This window comes from Camellia sinensis, chromosome 10 (assembly GCF_055761805.1).
Source record: "Camellia sinensis isolate YWXY chromosome 10, ASM5576180v1, whole genome shotgun sequence".
Classification (NCBI taxonomy): domain Eukaryota; kingdom Viridiplantae; phylum Streptophyta; class Magnoliopsida; order Ericales; family Theaceae; genus Camellia; species Camellia sinensis.
In genome coordinates, this window is record NC_138970.1 from 88,775,024 (window position 1) to 88,783,336 (window position 8,313).

Sequence of the window (8,313 nt, forward strand, 5' to 3'; positions counted from 1 at the left end):
CATCATGCATTGAAATGCGTGATTGATCCGAGGGTCGAGGATTATACTCCCTTGAGCTCATGACATGATAGGGAGGGTGGTGGTGCAAACATTGTCTTGTAAATGCATTGCCATGCTCTGTTTGTCCTCTGCTGCAGCAACAGGAGCAGTCGGCAGGAAGAAATGGTCGACCGACCATATTCAGTGTCGATCGGCTAACTATTCCTGGCCGAGATCCCTATTAGTGGTCGATGACACCATTCCTTTGGCCGATGGCCTTATCTTTTGGTCGATGACCTCCCACAGTGTACATGAAGTGGTTCAACAGTGTCACGGAAGTTGGCATAATTTTCAGAGGTACAGAGCAGTGCAAACAGAGGCAACATGAGGCATGGCGATGGATTTCTGAGCGAAGCCGACCGAGCATGCATTCGTCCCTCTTCCTAAGGCTGTTTTACTGTTGTCATAGCTTAATTAAGAGCAGTTGGGAGGAGATAGTTGAGGCCTTTATAGCTCAATACTCTTACAATACACAGATTGAGGTCACAACTCGTGACCTTGAGACAACCAGGCAAGAGCCGAAGGAGAGTTTCTCTGATTTTGTGACCTGGTGGAGGGCCAAGGCCTCGATGATGACCGTCAAGCCTGTCGACAAAGATCAGATACGGATGGTTGTGCGCAACCTCCAGCCCAAGCTCATGCAGAAAATGATCGTCCTCTCCCTCCCCACCTTTGCAGATCTACATGAGATAGGGGTACAGATCGAGGACACGACGAAACAGGGCCTCATTGATTATGAGAGAGAGTAGCACAAGAGGGCATTTAACCGCAGTACGAATACAGGCACAAGCAGTGCTATAGCTGGAAGAGCTTCATATGTGAGTATGGTCACCACCACCACCCCAAGAACCCTTGCAGCTACACCATTCACCGGTGTGTCCGGAAGAAGCTCACAAACAACTAGGTACTCACCCCGAGGCCAAAGAACCTTCACCCCACTATACATGCCCCTGTCCAAAGCTTTGGGGGTTTTGATCAAGAAAGGGCACCTGAAGCCCCTGGAGCCGCGGCCACTACTAGATAAACTCCCTGCTTCTCATAGCCCAACTAAATACTGCACCTTTCACCAGCAGCATGGTCATGACACTGACCAGTGCTTTAGGTTGCATCATGAGATTCAAGATCTCATTGACAACAGGGTGATTGTGCCTCTGGAAAACCAAATGTCACGACCAACCCTCTCCCACCACACAACCATGCTCGACCTCCCAAACGCATTAATCTATTCCAAACTGGGGTTGTGTCATACGACCCTAGCATATATATCACCCCTTCTCACCTACCCAAGCCAGATTATACTCCCTTGAGCTCATGACATGATAGGGAGGGTGGTGGTGCAAACATTGCCTTGTAAATGCATTGCCATGCTCTGTTTGTCCTCTGCTGCAGCAACAGGAGCAGTCTGTAGGAAAAAATGGTCGACGGACCATATTCAGTGTCGATCGGCTAACTATTCCTGGCCGAGATCCTTATTAGTGATTGATGACACCATTCCTTTGGCCGATGGCCTTATCTTTTGGTCGATGACCTCCCATAGTGTACTTGAAGTGGTTCAACAATGTCACGGAAGTTGGCACAATTTTCAGAGGTACAAAGCAGTGCAAACAGAGGCAACATGAGGCATGGCGATGGATTTCTGAGCGAAGCCGACTGAGCATGCATTCGTCCCTCTTCCCGAGGTTGTTTTACTGTTGTCATAGCTTAATTAATTAAAGGTTGTGTAATAATTAATTAGCTTGTTAGTTAGTTAATTAGATGATTTGTATTATTCTTTCGGTTCCTCCGTCGAGAGGGCACAATTTTGTAATAAGCGTGCGTGTGTGTGATGCATGTCTTCCAACCCCATTTCTTTCTCCCTTTTACTTAACCACTTACGATGGTTAGTTTTAGGGCATATTTCATTTAGCATCCATATGCTTGCATGCGTGCATCCATTCATCTGTATTGCATCCATCGGGCTCGGCGCATCATACTAACTGCATTGTATTTCAATTCCAACTTGAATACATGTATCGAATTGTCGCATCTCATATGCCGTCTTAGGATAGCCGAGCATATTCTAGTTGTATTTTGCATGTGTTGCATTAGCCATCTTAATATTAACTAGGATCATGCATTGATTACTAACTAGTTGTTGTTTTGGCTCGGAGTACACTGTGAGTGTTTATGCCTTAGCATCTTGCATATGTGTGAGTGTTAAAATGACAGCATGCTTGCCATGAGGCTAATTGCTTATGTGATATAACTGCCTGAATGCCTGTGGATGAAGGTTGGATTACTTGAATTGGAACAATTCATCAAATCCGCATTTTAGCCTACTTGTGAGTAACAAACTTCAAATCATTTTCCAAACAAACGGATATTCAACGCTTTGTTCCAAATTAGGCGATCTAGTCTATACTTGTGTGTTGTGCGTATCACTTAGTAATACTAGCTAATAACCGGAATAAGAAGCATGTGTTTCTAAAAACAACATATCATGCTTAGTACAGGCCGATCTTTGATCAGGCGAGCGAGGGTGCTCATTGCATGACCTTCCCCAATCGTACCCAAGTTCCCGAGCTGAGGCAACTTTGGTAATGACGGACACGTGGCCTTAGGCACGAGTTAGGGTTTCCTAAATTCCCCCAAAATAAATATTTAGGTGGCGACTCTGTATCTGGAAAAGCAGTCCATGTTTGGTACTTCTTTACAAAAATCAGTTTTCCAAAACGATTTGCCGGATTTGGACTCTTTGGTGATTTATCAATCTCATATCGCACATTGTAAGATTAGACTAAGAACCATGACATTGAGTCCGAACTGTAGCATGAAGCCCTAGGGCGCGTCTACACACACAAGTTATTATTCACACAAGATAACGACATGATCATATAAACTAGCTAAAATAAGGATTGTTCTTGTCTTCTTGAAAGAAAAATCTTTTTATTATTTATACATTTTCTCCAAAATTTTACTTGAATTTTTTTTTTTTTTTTTTTTTTTTGAATGAAGGATTTTGTGTTAGAAACTTCAAGTAAAATCAATTTATTTCATAATTATTTTCCCAAAAGATGCCTTAAAATCTCACCCCAAGGGTTTTAGTTGAAATAGAAATGCCATGAAAGTTTTCAAAAACCAATAATCACTAATCAATTTATCTTCCCAACAAACAACCGGTGAATCCTAACCATCACCCAATCACATCCATCACACCTACAGTGACTTCCAGAATGCGACAATTACATTTTCATAACCACAACAACTAGAAGTAACACGGTGCTAAAAGAAACAGTGCAACACACAACTTTCCAAACTCCAAAAATTCCATACCAACACAAACATTGACCAAGAAAGACCAACTACGCCCGAAGACCTATTAGTATTCCAAATCAAGAAGCTAACACTCTACCTCGATTCATGGGCTTTAAAACTTACACAGAGACGCGCACACCAATAACCACACACATATGCCAGGCTCAACGCCCTAAGCACACCCCACGGCACCACACCGCCTTCTAGCTAAAATGTACTGATTTTCCAAATGCTCAACTTTACAACCCACATCTAAACCATTCTAAAGTGACTATTTGTCACCCACCTTGATACCACTCAACTTAACTAATCAGCCGAGAGTTTCCGCTCCCGGTCTTCAAACACCTACATACCATTCCCAAAGGAATCCTATTCACACGCCTAGATGGCCAACACACTCTTATACCCAACACAAGACCGAGTAGGTCAACGACAATCACACGATCTGGGTTACCCAAGACAATTCTTACCAACGGTACACTCGTTACCTAAAAACACCAACCATTCATTACTCCCCCGAGATGTGAATCTTACACTCACTAGACATTCCCACATCATTCCCACCAACCTTCACAAAACTCTAAGGCCTCACACTTCCTCAAACTTAACACAATAAAGTTTTTTTAAATTTTTGGCCCTCATCCTAACACTACGTTTGTCACAAAAATTCCACAGACTTCTCAATTTCCATCAACAATTCCTAAACTAATAAAAAATCAAAGGCCATCACAAATTTCTACCATTGATATACAATCGTACTTGGATCACCAATTCCATTTACACATACATAACAAGGAATTCAAGTTTCATTAGTAAGCCCCAGCACATGAGGGTAACAAACAACAATACATACACAACACATAAAAGCGGTGCCTTAGCATCCTACAACACACCGATCAATCAAAAAAGTTTCACAATTTATAATATAGATCTCTAAAACAAAAGTCCCCCTCAAAGGTGATACTACCGCGCTGGTTTAAAAGTCGACCCTCGTGAAGCCTCCGAAGCTTGAACTCTTCGGGTCTGATACCGATAACGTCCCCGACTGGACTGATGGGACAAAGTCTGACTAGATTCTGAAACACCGGAATGATCTACACGAAAAGGGCAAAAACGTTTAGCATGGCCTCGCTGAACACAATCAAAACAAACAACGGCCTCCCAACTCTGAACCTGCTTTGGAGCCTGAACCTCACTGGATCCCCCAACGGAAGAGCTCGAAACCCCTGATGAAAACAAGGACCGAGTCTGGGAGTGAGCATGCGCTTGCCTCCACCTCTTGCTAAGTCTAGTGTGCTTATGAACTGTAGGAGTTACCGAAGTGGCCTCCTCCCTAACTCGACCAACACTGCTAACCACGACATCTCCATGGGCCGCTGCCTCAACTAGATCAAAATGATTCTTCCACATAGATCCAACCACCTTCTTCCGGATATCATCACGCAACTGCCTCTCAAACTCATAACAACGACGCTCCTCTGTTGCCACCATTTCTGGAGCAAATCTCGACAAATTGTTTCCCTCAACCTTCCCCAAGCAGAAGGAGGGAAATAATTGGCCAAGAAAGCCTCGGTGAACGCAACTCACGTGGCACCTACGGTACCTTTCACATAGTTCCACCAATAATTCGTATCCCCCTTCAATTGGAAAGTTGCCAAAGAAACCCTCAACCCCTCGTCCTCGACTCTGAGCATGTCAAGAGTCTTGGTAATCTATTCCAACCAACTCTCTGCCTCCAGCGGTCTTGCCTCTCCTAAAAACTCCAGTGGATTGGAACGAAGAAACTCCTTAGTGAGCTTGAGGGTACGCCCGTTTTTCCCCCTCATTACGAGCTAAAGCATCTTGCACCGCTCTCACAACCTCGCGTGCAACTTCCTTGCCGACAGCCGATGTTGTAACAACAGGTGCTAGCGGAACCGCCATGCCCCTACCAACACTCCTATTACTCATCCATCCTCTATTTCCTCGTGTTCGAATCTTTCCCGATGTCGTAATTAAGAAACAAAATAGATAACTTAGCACATAATTCCAAATGTGATTGCAACTTGCCTCACACGTTAAACTAATATAATTATATACATTCTAGCACGCAAATAATTCAATTCACTCCACATAAGTACGTAGTCACATAAGCACATACGAATTATCCTTTAGTGATGAGATTCGTCCCATGCGAAACCAAGAATTCTTAGTAGAATGAGTATTGATCAGGTACCCTTCTAATAAGACCTCAAGGAATCTATAGGCGCAAATAACATCCCAAAAGTCTAATTCCATACCCACATAGTCACATAAGCATGCTATCACATAATCACATAGACAAAACATTTCCAAATCATGCGAAATGAACCCATTGTGGTATAACAACCACTTCCCGCGAGCCCTAAGTATACAAACCCAGTAGCTTTGATACCAAGTTGTAACGTCCCAAAATAATTCAACATGAACTACCCATACTAATGAACGTTGACTAACCTATAACAATAATCCTTCCATCATCTCATACATAATAAATGGATTAAATACAAAAGTTCCACTTGCGAAATACATTCCAACGAATTAAAAGAACACATGAATTTATAGCATACGAAACATCTAAATCTCAAAACAAATGAATGCCCTTATGGGCTTACATCTTCCAAGGCAACAGCCCGGTTACACAAAATGGTCTCTCGGACCCAAACACATTAGCCCTTGGCTCACAGAAAATCACAACAAAATAAGAGCTATATACTCTTTACAATTATCCGCGCCCTCAACTTGGCGGGATCATCTCATCTTTACCTGCACCAAAGTCCCATAGGGGTGAGCATAAAGCCCAGTAGAGAATTCTAACAAAGTATATACAGTTATGCAACCCTCAATAAAAATGCAAATGTCAATGCTATTCCATGCTCCTTTAAAGAAATTTCATTTCATGCTTTTCTTAAAGATTTTTGTTTTTCAATAAAAGCTTGCAATCTCAACACATTTCAAAACTTTCAATTTTAATCAACAGAGTGGTGGTAAATACGACACTGGTAATTCCAAGGCTGGTGTTTGGAAGTTGACTCTACGAGTACTACCAAACTGTCATTTTTACCGGTATTAACCGGAAGGCTCGACACCTATTCGTGCGGTTTTCTGGCCTTTCACCATGGACACTCAAGTTCATCTGCACCCCCCAACCGGACTTACCACCGTATTTACCCCATACATATTTCCATTAACTTCATTATCAAACATAAATTTATTTCTTCTTGAAATAAATCTTCCCAGTTTAAATCACACAATGCACAGTATGTAAAATCATGTGGATGCAATGCAATGTTCTTCCATAACTCATAGCATTTCTCCATTCAAGTAACATTACAACGATATTGAATAAATACATTTCTCATTTCCTTTCTTCAATGTTATTTCACAAAATAACATATATGCCTTCAACTCACAGCAATTTCCACAATCCATGGCTCATATCAATTTCCCATTTCCTCAATCATGCATGCTCATGTATTATATAATAACTTCATAAATAATTTCTCATTTTCAAAGTCTCCACAATAATGTCAACAATCGCATTTTCCATTACCTCTTTTCATTACTCTTTCCCAAGACAACCATATGTTATCTACACTTAGCCACAATTTCACCTTTCACAAGTCTTAGCAATGTAGTCTGATCAAGACCACATGTAATGTTTTCAAACATTAATTCTCAATGTTTATAATTCTCACAATTTCATGATGCACAACAATTTCCATCTTACACATAAATATTTCCATGCATTCAACAATAGTTTTAAGGATAAGTCCCCCACTCTCTTGTCAAGAAAATTATCACTGCTTTATACCACATTTGAAATCCACGCGTATAGACTCATTTAAATACAAGAAAAGAAGAATTTCATAGTAGTTCTCATGTTTTCTAAAAATTCCCAATTTCTAGGGTTTTTCATCAAGACAAAGCACTCCTCATTTCTTTGGTAAAACCCAATTAAAATCACTTTTTCTTAGGTTTATAGATGAACAACCATCAAGGAGTAATAAAGATTGAGTTTTGGAAACCCACATTTAAAACTCTTTACCTTTTGAATCAAAAAGTAAAATTTACACAAAACTACAACAAACCCTTTAAATCATCAACAATGTAGCAAAACTTGTATATATAACTCAAGAATGTCTCTATCTCAATGTTTGATGAAGAGGAGAAGTTGAAAGAGGAAAACCCTAGAAACCAAAGGTTGTAGGAGTTGATCTCCGCCATACACAATGAAGTTCTTGAGGAGTTTTCAATCTTTGATAAAGGAACTAAGGTTGAATCTCAATGGATGGGAGTGGATCAAAGGTTTTGATCTTGCTTTTGTGATAGAAATGTAGAGAGAAGGGAGAGGTATGTATTTTTAGAGAGAGAGAGAGATGCAATAAAAATGATATACAAATAGTCCCAAAAAATAAAAATAACAGAGCCTCTGATCTGGGTCTCTCCCGTACGTGCAAAGCCCATTCCCGCACGTACGGCCTGGCCTCTCGCACGTGCGACTCTCCCTCCCGCACGTGCGGCACCTCCCCACACCTCCTTACGCACGTGTATAAATTCCAGTATGCACTGCCCAGCCTCCCCTGTTTCCCGCACGTGTGGCCTGGCCTCTCACACGTGCGGCCCCCATCCCGCAGGTGTGGCCCCTATCCCGCACGTGCGGCACTTCCTGACATCACCTCACGCACGTGCATAAATTCCAGTATGCACTGCCCAGCCTCCCCTATTTCCTGCACATGCGGCCCCTATCCTGCACGTGCGGCCTAGGGCCCCGCACGTGCGGCACTCACCCAGCAATCCAGAAATTCCTGATTTAGCTCCCGGGCGCTCCGAACCCAACCAAACGTCCTCCGAACCTGGTGAAATTCAATACTGAACAAAAGCCAAAAACAAGAACCCAATCGAAGGAACTCCCCAGAACACAAGAAAGGCTAACTCAAAGTAAACAAGTATGAGAATTAT